Source organism: Globicephala melas, chromosome 12 (genome assembly GCF_963455315.2).
Source record: "Globicephala melas chromosome 12, mGloMel1.2, whole genome shotgun sequence".
Taxonomy (NCBI): Eukaryota; Metazoa; Chordata; class Mammalia; order Artiodactyla; family Delphinidae; genus Globicephala; species Globicephala melas.
Window position 1 is genome coordinate 57851117 of NC_083325.1, and position 12375 is coordinate 57863491.

Here is a 12375-nt window from a genome sequence, read left to right on the forward strand (position 1 = left end):
GAGAAATTAAGCATAAACCGTTGGAGATATGGAGACCAAGTCAAAACTTTCAGCATCTGTGCTCCTTGGGGTGGGGCGGGAAGGGTGCAGATACATGCAACCACTAGCATGAACTATTAGATAGTCCTACATGCCCCGCATGGGTCTCAGTGCCATGGAATGCAAGAAGGTACAGAATCGTATTTCTTTTTATTACAGAACATTTTATACTTATTGTACAAAATTGTTCTCACAGTAATATTGAAAGAACGGACAAGTTCTTCTCACCCTCCATTTGCAAGGGAAGGAAGGCTCAGAGTGGTATTGACGAAACTCGGCCTCTGTTCATTGGTGCCAAATAGAAGCTCAGAGACAGAGTTTTGGGTGAAATAGGAAAGAATACTGTATTGCATTGCCAGGCAAAGGGGGCTGCAGCAGGCAAGTGCCCTCAAAACTGTGTCTCCCACGTGAGGAGCCTTATAGTGTTCAATGAGCAGAGCGTGATCAGCTCGTGGACATTCTTCTGATTGGCTGGTGGTGAGGTCAGTGGGAGTCAGCATCATCAACCTTCTGGTTCCAACCGGTCCGGGGTGTCCATGCTCGTGGGCAGCATCCAGTTAACGTCTTCCACCTGGTGAGGGTTTCAGTATCTGCAAAACAGCTTAAAGGACGTGGCTCAGAGTAGTATCTAGAGCCCTTGAGGAAGAACTAGAGGTCCTTGACTTTAATGGTTAAAGTATTTTTATTTTGTCTTACCTGACTGTTTTCCTTTCTTTCTGTATTTTCTCACTTCTCTGATTAAACTTATTCTTTGACTAAGGTTTTCTTACAGACAAAAGGCAGGTGGAGGACATGGCGGCGGGTGTCTATTCTGGGAAGGCCTCATAGGGTCCTGATCGATTACAGTGGTAGTGAGTTTACCAGCAACTAGTTAGTAGCAGAACTGGAACTAGATATTCTTTCCACTCTTCAATTATGTGGCAGGTAGACGACCATCCAATTGGATATAATAGCTGCAGAAAAGACCCTTGAGTCATTTTCCAAGGAGAGCCTCCAGTTGGGCTCTGGGGAAGCTCTTCCCTACAGTGGCTTCCTGAAGGGCATATCAGTCCAGCAAATTTTCAGTTTTAGTTATTGAAAGAGCCTCTTGTAATTGACTCATTCCCTTTCATTTTTAAATTTCAATCTGATAATCATAATCGATTTAAATTTCTCTCCCAACTCTTGCCCTTGACACAGCAGGCTGCATTTGTTAAGTCTTAGAGAGTAACAAACTTGGAGAGGTTATCAATTCCTTCAGACCCATCTTTCCCCTTTTATAAAAATACATTGTAGCAATTTTTCCAACATACTGAAATAAAATTGATAATATAACCTATTTCCTGAATAATTTTTTTTCAAGTTCTGCATACTATAACTCTAATATCTGCCAATATTTTCTAATAAATCAATAAGTTGTTCAATTTATGAACTCAATTTTCACCCTAGAAGATACAATGGAACAGCAGATGCCTGTCCCATTAAGCAGCACCCCCTCTCCTAAGGGCAACAGCTGCAAAGGGTGATTATCAAGTAACTGGCATCAGTGATTTTCCAAAATGGTGACTAGCTCTTGTTAAATTCCAAATGAAACAAAGTATAATCTTTTCTCAATATACACAGTAGTTACATTCCTGGAACAATCAACACATGTTAAAACATGCAAAAAGTACTTGGTTCGTATGTAAAAACTGAGTAAGGCGCTAGGCTTGGATAATAGTATCCTGTAGAACATTTGAAAAGTATGTGGAATGAAGGACAAATATTCATCGTATGGGGCCATCTCACACATTGCAAGATAATGTTGCATCCTTGGTCCAGCCCCATAAATGTCCACTGCAATGTCCATATTATTGTGACAAGGCACCCAGTGACTTTCCAGGCTTCCCCCAAGTAGCAGTAACACCTTAGTTGAGAACCACTGTTTGAGAGACTTGAAGAGGAAGGGGATACGGTCTACCTTCTCCTCGCCCTCCTTCCTTTATACTCTTGTTGTGATCTGGCAGGCAGGAGTGGCGGTAACCCCTCTTGTGGCAGGGTTGCAGCTCCTTCATACTGCTGACCCATCTTGTTGGTTACATGCTCAGAATCTTTAGGTAGAGTCTGCCACTGTCCTCCTGGGGTAGAACCCTTTACTCCAAGCTTTGAGGAACTTCTGTGTGACTGGAGGACTATTATTTTAGGTTGATTCCTCCCCCTACCCCCACAATGACGGCTTCACACAAAATCCGTCTCCTGTTCTGAGTCCTTGGGAGGTCTGCTGTCCCTATCTCCTTTCCCCACTAAAGTCCCACTTCTGAGACCACTCCATCCCATTTCTCCCCGTGCTCTTTCCCCCACTCAAGGAGTACATGCTTCAGAAGTAAACTGAAGGCTAAGACTGGGAAATCAGATGCCGGTCTTGCTTTTTTACAATTTTTAAAGCAATTCTTTTGGGAGCCTCCTCTCTTGACCTCAAAAAGGAGGAACTAGCTGAATACTGTCTTACAGCTCATTATAGAATGGGTAGCTTACTGGGCATAATCACCAATTTGTCTGTACACCACCATGCAGAAATGTTCACTGCAAATAAACAGGTGAAGATGTAGGAGTGTTTCAAAGTCATGAAATGCATTGTCTCCTTCCAGAATTGAGCCAGTGCATTTTTATTCCCTTTGGCTATCGATATTTCTTCTTATCTATTACTACATGAGAGTAATTTAGAAGAACATATCTGGAAGATATGTGGGCATAGAAAGATCAGGATTCCACTGAATAAGCTGAACAGCCAACTGGTAGGGAATTTTGGACATTGTAGTGATTATTGATAATCATGTAGGAGAGCCCTGATAAGGCCCAATGGCGTTAAATAAAATCATCTCAGGAATACATGACTTAACAAATTAAGTCTCTCCCTTAATACCAAACGTGGAAGGAATTCTGGTAAACCATGTGTGAGCAAGGAGAGTCGGAAAGTGAGGAGAGGTTAGTAATTGCAAGGCTAATTGTTCCGGAAGAAACTAAGGCAAGTCCTCAGAATGCACAGATGAGTTATCTTGATCTTAAGAGTGAGACCAAATACCAAACCCTACAGCACTGCATGGCCCTGCCTACCCTCTAGCCCCTGCTAACACCCCTCTCTTCCTCACTTTCTGGGCTTTACACCCTCTGACCTACTTAGAGTACCTAGACTGCGCCTTCTCACCACAGGGCCTTTGCACCTGAAGCTTCTTCTGTCCAGGACTAAACTGAATTTACCCTCCTCTGCTCCTAGCCAGCTCCTAGCCATATTTTAGAGCTGAACAGACTCTCCTAAAAACAAAAAGGTCAGCTCCCTCTGTTAGAAAATTGTGTAATTTTGTAAATATCTCTTTTTCCCCCCAAGATGAAAGCCCCATTTGTTCATGTGTGCACTGATGACCCCTTTCTGTCTAATTCAGTACCCCGCTTAATAGGAACTTTAAAATACTCAAATAAGTGAGTGAATGAATAAAGAACTTTTATCTATGATTGTATAGCTAGCAGGTAAGTACGAAAACTCAAGCCCACTTCCATAAAATTCAAGTTCATATCTGCTCTGATCATAAGACACTGTCTCTCACAGAAGAAGGAAAGAAGGTTCCAAACTTGTCAGGAAATTCATTAGGCATTTTTCTAACATTACCATTTACATATAAATAGCATTGTATTTGATTTATTTAAATAAATTTATTTTAAATTATTTAATTTTAATTAATAATTAAATATTTTAAAATTTTTTAAACACAATAAAAACATTTCACCTTAAAACAAGGAGATAAAGATCAAAAAGCCTAGCGTATGCTTTCCATTTCAAAAATAAATCTTACGATAAGTAGTGTTTTAGTGTTAAATTAACACTAGATTTCTCATAATGACATAGATACAATTTTCTAGTTTGTGTCAGATCAAGGGTGTGTCACAAGGGATATCAGAAATACATACGAAAAATCAAACCAATGATTTTATCTTTCTATTGATATTTGTTAGCCAACACATAAGACTGTTTTGAGCAAAACAATGTTCGTTAGAATATATATATAAAATCAAAAGACAAAAAATTGATTAAATGTAACGATTCCATTCCGACTCCCTTCACTGATTCTGTATATTTCTAAAATAATATTAAAAGCAGCTGTAGTTAGGGAAAGCAAGAGGCTCTTTATGAAGTCCCTACTTCATCAAAATTGGCTCCCTTTGGCTTTCCCACACCATGGATTTAAATGTCTGGAGCTTTTCTTGTAGAGAGGATGGGGTACATGTAGGAGAGAGAATCTTTTCACCTGCTCCCTGGTTACAGTTCAGCTCTATGTGTCTTAGAAAGACTACCAGATATTCTCAGCTTTCTACAACCTATTTTAAAAGGCAGCCACACATCCAGGGGACTAGGCAGTGGGAAGAGTCAATTTAAGTTGCAAAGAATAAGGGGGTGCATAGTCTCTAGAGAACTTAAACACAATACTAAAACCAACTAAGGGTCCTCTGCTCCTTCTCATCCCTGTGCAGCTTCTCAGTGATGAAGTGTTCCCCCTGCCTGCTGGAGAAGGCTACCCTGCCCCCTACCCACTTGAGCAGGCTACTGTTTAAGGAGTGTTTCTTCCCAGAAGACTCACAGCCTTATAGAAGTCAGATGGGTTCCAATGGAAACCATCCATGATGAGTCCTCTGAAAATGAAACCCCAGTGTGTTGTTTTTTGTTTTTTTTTTAAATACTGGGCTGGGTGGGTGCGAATTTAGCTTAAGAGAGATATGGGGGTGGGGAGCCCTCAGTGCCAGGGAGAGTGCTGCTTGATCCAAGAGTCTTTCCTTTCTGAGCCTCTCCTTTCTGATGGGCTTCTTGAGTGGTGTGTGAGGCTCCTCCGGTCTTTTCCTTTCTGCTGGGCACACACTGATGTGGTGAACCCACTCTGGACTTGGGAATCATCTGAAATGAGGATCTGCCTCTATTCTAATTCTGCAGGGAACACGCCACTGCTCTGTCTTCTGAATTGGTCTTTATTTTCCCAAATGCTAGCCTGCCTTTTATAATTTGATTTTCAAGGAGGATGATATTTACTATGTCATTTGGAAATAGACTTGTGGGCATTCTCATGTTAGGATCAGCAACTGACATGAGTGTCCTTTTCTCTCCTTTTTCCTTTGTCCAGTTGGCATACTTTTGCTTTCAATTACAAAAGTAATTGTTGAAAAATTGGGAAGGACACAAAAACACACAGACACACAAAGAAAATAAAATTCTCCTGGAAGCACAGTACCTAGTGATAATTATTGTTAACATTTTGATATATGCCTTTCTGAGCTTTTTTTTCCTGTGCTCAGTGTATTAATATTTAAGACATCAGTGAAACAAAATTGAGATCATCCATGAAAAAAAAAAGACTCTGCCAAGAATTGAGCCAAAGCAAAAATTACTATTTTCTTCCCTTTCTTCTCCAGTCGTTGTTTAGAGTCCTCTCACCTGGCCTTCTGTGGGGTGACTGTGACCAACTCCTTGCTGGTCTCTTTATTCCTGACCACGCCCACTCTTACATGTCATACACTCAAGATGCCTCTTCATAAAGTGTGTGTCTGGCTATAGGGCTTGCGTGCTCAAAAATCCCCAGAGTCGAGTTCTAGCTACTAAATTCCTAGAGGTCATGGGTGGTGTCTAAGCCATTTTTGGTCACCACAGGACTTGGTTCATGGCGGTCAATGGAGTAGTCACTTGCTAAATTTTGCCTGAATTATTTAAAAATTCAGCTAGTAAATCTGCTATGAAATTTTCTTTAAATGACTGCCCTATAATTAGGCATGTTCCACGAATTTGCATCATTTATTCAACACATACCTTTTTTGTTTTTTCGGTACGCGGGCCTCTCACGGCTGTGGCCTCTCCCATTGCGGAGCACAGGCTCCGGACGCGCAGGCTCAGCAGCCATGGCTCACGGGCCCAGCCGCTCCGCGGCACGTGGGATCTTCCCGGACCGGGGCACGAACCCATGCCCCCTGCATCGGCAGGCAGACTCTCAACCACTGCGCCACCAGGGAAGAGCAACACATACTTATTGATCATTTAGTATGAGTTAGGTAGGCATTTGCTGTGTTGAATAATTTTGTCTAAAATCTGCCTTTCCTTGAGCAATATGTACATTTAGAAATTTTTTTTTGACAAAAGAAACAGGAAGACAAAAAATGCTTATTTCAAGTATCATTTTTAGGCTTCACATCTATCATTGTTCATCTCAAAAGAGAGCAATGCATGGGTCATAATCTTCTTGCTTTTAATTAGAGTTGCCTAATGACTGATTTTGAACCTCTCAGCAACTTCACTGATTCCTTGATTTTTGAAAAAGACAAAAAGAAAATATAAGTCAATATCTACACAATACATGCCTAAAGATAACAGGAAATATGAGATTCTCTGACATGCTTACAAACTGGATCAAACAAGGGCTTATAAGTAATTAATTGCTGAGATAACTGACAAGGGGTCAGCTTACAGGCGCAAGCCTGAGGCTCGGTCAGATTGCCATCTCTTGTAGTCCGGTCTCCTGCAATGTCACAGACAATCTGTCATCACAGAGCAGGTGGCCAGGCAGGACTGTGGGTGTGGATATGGTGACCATGTCAGTTGCTAACTACAGCCTGCACTGCAGCTAGGAGGAGATGATAGCTATTAAGTTGCAATTTGCACTGGACAGGGGCCAAAGTGTTTACCCTATAACCCAAATCCATCTATTGTCTACATAGGCCAGTCCCCCTATAGGGGACAGTATGTGTTTTATTAATTCATCTACTATGAACCCAAAACTGCTCTAGATGCTGGGGTCTGACAGTTCAAAAAGAGAGACAGAGGCCCTGCAGTCTTGGATTTGCCTTTCTTGATCATCTGTTCCAATCTGCTCATCTATCTTTGTCAGGTCAATTACAATACCCACCTGTGTCTCTTAGAGACTCAGAAAAGGTCCTTAAACATTTCTAAGTTACCTTACATTTCCAAGAGGCATCCCCATTTTTATATGCTGTTAAATACCAATGTTCGATGCAGCAGCAGAATAGAAACGGCATTATGGCAGATGTAAGGGGACTTTTTTCACTTGTCTTTACCACTAATTTGCTATTGGATCCTAGGCCCATGGTTCTCAGCTCTGGCTGAACCTAGAACCAACCAGGGAACTAAAAAAAATGCCGGTACCCATATTCCACTTCAGACCAGTGGGAACAAAATCTCCAAGAGCGGACCTGGGCTTCAGTATTATTTTGAAACGACACAACTGATAGTTATGTGCAGCTAGTATGGGGCAAATCTCTCTGTACTTTCTCAACTTGTAAAATGAGGGTAATCATAATTCCCTCCTTAGCTCATAAGGATTGCTTATCTAAAATTTAGGTTGTAGATGTCAAACAATTTTAATAAATAATTTTAATATCTACACAACTAACATTTTTTGGGGTCTACACTCAGAAATTCTTAAACAAATCCAAAGATGGCTAAGACTTTTGTGTGACAGGATAACATTTTAAAAGAAAGGGAAAATAGTATGTAGTTTCTGAACTTTTCTGACTCGTAATTGCTACGGACTCTTTAGGTCACGCTATGTAAGATTCTGAATTTTTAAAGAAACAAGAGCATATAGTTTCATTACTTCCAGACACTTCCAGTGGTAGCAGAATCAGCAGCATTAAAACCATGGATTAAGACATCCATAAATTCAGTCCATTTTCCCCTTAGGTATCTTGGTTATGACCATTTTCAAGGGCGACTGTCCGGGCACTGTGGTCACCACTAAAACACTGGCAGTTCTCAGAGATTCTAATCAGTGACCAGCAACTGAAGATGCAGTGAGAGAGCTAAATATCATAGACAATGCCAAAGAAAAGAGATTTACTGAAAACCTAAAGTACAATCTCTCAGGGATGTTGCTTCAGAACTGGATTGTAGGGAACAACTTCCTGGTACAGAGGACCCCAGGGACTTCGTCTTGAATCCCTGTTGATGGAGTCCTTGAATCAATGTTGAGTTTGTGCAAACTTAGTAAAAAAGTTTCTGTCCTCTAGATAAGGCCCCCTGTTAAGAAAACTAATGTGACAAACAAGATCTTCCTCGGAGTGGAATTTGTTTAAAATGGCTCTATTGGAAATTAAACCCTTAGATTATAATAGAGAGGAGATCATAGGAAAAGAGGAACATATAGGAAAAGAAATGCTGTGATCCAGCAAGAATGTGGTACCCCCTTTATTGATCACGTAACCGCACTCTGTACTTACAAAATCAGAAAGTGCACAAGCAACTTCTTTCATTACAGAGAGGGAAAGTACTCTCGTACTGTAGGGGCATCCACTTTCCTGGATTACTCATTGTATAGAATTCTGCATAACAAAAACCTCAGCATAATCATTATTAGTAATGACATGGCCTGATTATGTTGAACCCAATTACATAGAATATTTTTTACTTTATGGGTATCATTTTTATGGAAATTTACCAATAATAACAACAACATTGAGTAATTACTATGATCAGGAACTATGTCAAGCACATTATATACATTTTATACTTTTCATAAATTCTTGAAGGCGATTTGTGATCTAGGTTTTCCAGACAAAGGTATTGTGACACACAAAGGTTAAAAAAACTTCCCAAGGTCATACAGCCAGAGGTGAGATTCAAACCCAGGTAGTATGACTCCAAAGCCTTAATTCTTAGCCAGTCTCTGTTCTTTTCTGACCCACCAGTTGATCTAGATAATGATTCTGCCATTGAGTTACTGACTGGTAACCTCACCATTGATAAGGTTTTGGGGTACAAACGAATGTCCTCAATGTTCTAAGGGGAAGAAATGGAAAATGAAAGTGTCAGGATTTTGCACAAGCCCAACTGTTGACTATAAGTTCCTCAAATGCAGAAGTGAAGACCTCTGGTGTCCAAAGACTGTGACAAATTCAGAGGAAGTGGGTGACTTTACAGTGATGGAGCACTGAGGAAGGGTGGGTTATAACTTTGAGTCTACGGGGAAGGCTGATTCCACCCACCAGCAGGGCCACTGACTATGTGGGGTTCAACTGGTCAAAACAAAACAGAGAAGCAAAAATTTAATCTCAGGAACAAGACAGCAGGGAGGAGGAACGGTAGCACTTAGAAGTCACCAAGAATCCCCACAGTCACGCTTGAAGCAAACCCAGGATCCAATCAGCAGCAAACAAAACCTGGCCCAGTGGTTCCCCTGAGGTTCCTGGGTATGGGAAAATAGCTAATGCTAAGCTCCACTCTCTTGCTGGCCAGGCTGCAGATGCTATAATGCTTTTTTCTTATGTAGAAATCAGTATCAGACTGAACCCATGAAGGAGCAGATAGGTGAGTGGTGAAGACGGACAGAGTAGGAAATGAGGTGGGAATAAACTAGAGCTATATTAACACACTGAAGGAGCTCCAAGAAGTGAAGAAACAAAACAAAACAACGATGGTACCTCTGACCTAAGTAATTCAAAGTACTGTAAAAGTGAAAGGAATTACAACGAAGTACTTGTTTTCCCCATGATGAAAAGTGTTGACTGTTTTAATACCATATTAAAAGTAAAATTTGGGGTACCCCCGATCACATGTCTAATTTTTCTGTAGACTGGCCTAATTCACAATATTTTCATGGTTTGAAAATGAGTTTGATAAAAGATCCCCTGAAGGTTTCCAGGGAAATAGTTCATGAAAATCTGAAGCACCTTTAGAATATATCAACGCTTAGTGATTTCCCTGTGGCGTCTGCAAAATGGTCATGCCAACTGCTTTGGCTAGATAACAGTGGAGGCCCATAACTGACTCTTAAGTCCAAAGGAAAGAATGGCAATCAATATGCAAGAATGAATTAGGAAATAGTGTTGCCATTGGAATGTAAATCACCACCTTCCTACATACAATATTTTTTCTTTCCAGAGTCAGAGCCTGTAGCAGCCTGTTTCCTTACCTAGAGCTTTGTGCCAGTGATGTAGCCTTTGATAATTCTTGTAATAAGAAGCCAGTCATGTATGACATTTAGGAGGGAGCAAAGGGTTTGATTTCCCTCGGGGCCCTGGAACCCTTATAAAAATGCCTTTAATGAGAAATGAAAGGAAAAGAAAATTAGGGGGTCAGAAATTGAGCCAAATAAAAAATGGTGTCAAATCACTAGGTACTAGGCTACCTTTTAATGGTTTTAGGTAATAGAGAAAACTACTTCATGTAGTTTGTTTTACTCAAATATCCAAATTAACCTAAATATCAGTCTAAATTGGAAAGAAAGAGGAATAAAGAAAACCAAGATGTCATCTTAATGCCTTCTCTGCTGCCGACAAGATGGATTTGGGGCACCACTGGAATATAGACATTTAAGAACAGGGCTTTTATCACTCCATGTCACAAGCATGCTTACACTTTCAAGAAAAATCTGTGCTTTCACTAAGTGGTCCATAATAGCAATAACAGGCCTCACCCTTTCTACAAAATCCGTTCCAATGAGATGTAGTCCACTCACATTTTCATTTAGCTCTTCCAGTCAATCCCTTCAGTTAGCTTTGTCCTATTTCCTATGGGTGGAGTCTTTAGTTATATGCTTTTCTCAATGTCATTGACAAAGCAGCCACTTCTCTCTCCAAGCCCCTTTCCTTGCGTGTAGGCCAAATGTCTGCCTCTCACACTCTCTTGAAGTCAGGACCCTATGTCATTTTTGGCTGAGGCCATACGCTAACAGAGAGGTGGTGACCTGCGTCTCCCCTCATGTCATTCTGTTCACACCCATTAGTCAGTGCAGTCTAACAAAAAGTTTGCATGGAGAGTGGCTTCCAAGAAAGTTTAATTCATCGCAGAGGAAAGGAAAATATTCTTAGGGAAGAATGAGTCCTGGGAATATACAAGACAAGAAGAAGCTCAGAGTTTCCTCCGTCAAGCTGTGTCCACAACCACTAGGATGATGTACCAAGCCCCTGCTCATTAAAGAGCAGTTCTCACTCAGAAAGCATCACCATCACCTGTGAGTTTGCTAGAAATGCAGATAACAGGCCTGTTTCAGAAACTGCAATCTCCAGGTGATTCACATATGCATTCATGTTTGAGGAGCATTGGCCAAGAACATGGTTCTCAGCTTTGGTTACACATAGGCACCAACCAGGGAAACTTAAAAATAATTACTGATGCCCAGGTCCCACCCCCAGAGATTCCAAGCTACTCTGTCTGGGGTGTGGCCTAAGCGCTGGGATTTTTAAAAGCTCCCCAGGAGATTCTGAGGTGCAGTCAGAGGTTGAGAGCCACTGGCAAAGAGGCAGAGGAGGGCTACTTTTCCCATCCCCCTGCTCTTTGCCTCATAGTCAAACAGTGGGATTCCTGGAGTCCGAATCGCTCTTTTCCTGTGGCCTGGCTGCCCAGAGCTGTGCTGTAAGTACGGGGGAAAACTCTATTAAGAAACTTAACTTTCTGTCTAGTACTTTGGTCTCCCTCCCACTCTCACCCTCCACATAGCTGCCCCTGATGCCCCACACTTTAGCAAACCACACCAGGGGCGAACATCAACTCGTGCTTTAAAAATACAAACTTGGAGTCCACCTTGAGAGCTGCATCAGAGTCTCAAGATAGGACGCTACAATCCGCATTTTTAACTAGCTTCCCAGGTGTGTCTGATGTGAACTCCACAGCGGGTCTAGCCTTTCATCCTGCCAAGTCATTAAGGATTTGTAAGGATGAATGAGCTGTCAAGAGAGCAAGGGCCTGATGCAGTGCTCCTGTGTTAATTATGGCGAAGTGGTGTATTGGCAATGATAATGCTTCTCTTGGAAAGGGTAATGAATGGTTCGTCGATTGCTGCATTAGATCTTTCCCAACTTAACCTTAATGCTCAGCTTTTACTCTTCTCTGTAGTTTTAAAAGCTGCAGGGCTTTCACATCAAGCAGCCTCTTGGTCTTTATTCCCAAGTGAGCTGCAATCTTTGAGGGAAATACCAAAAGGGAGAATCTTTTGGAGTTCTTGGCTGGGGAATTAACAACCCCCCCCCCCCCCCGCCGCCCCGCAATCCTTATCTGCTTGTGTCAGCAGCTCCTAGCCAGCGTATTGCTGTGCAGGTCTGGTAAGTAGGAAAAACACGGAGTGAGGATTTCAGAGAAAATCATTGATACCTCCCCGGATCCCTCCGCTAAAGGAAAGCTTCCTTTAGCGGGGGGATAGAAAGTGGAGGAAGAAAGATATATCTGGCTGAACAATTTCAGAGGTGAGAAACGGGTGGGCGAGCCGGGGTGGCGGTTCTGTCTGTGGGTGAGGGGAGGAAGGTGGCAAAGAAAAGTTGCAGCGTCGGTCTGCGCGTGTACTCCATGGGCTGGGCGCCGGGGAAAGCGCTAGCGTGCGGCCGGGACGCACTGCGGGG

At 41.9% G+C, this 12375-nt stretch overlaps 1 protein-coding gene across 4 annotated transcripts in view; it reads left to right on the forward strand.

Moving 5' to 3' along the window:
* Positions 1 to 12375, forward strand: part of SLC8A1 (solute carrier family 8 member A1) — a 443214-nt gene that overhangs the window by 55486 nt on the left and 375353 nt on the right. The window contains exon 1 of one of the 4 annotated variants that reach the window (XM_060309342.1): positions 12046 to 12081. The exons of 2 other annotated variants lie outside the window; for them this stretch is intronic. The gene's annotated coding sequence lies outside the window, so the exon portion shown is untranslated. One more of the 4 variants, XM_060309341.1, reaches the window with a different exon arrangement.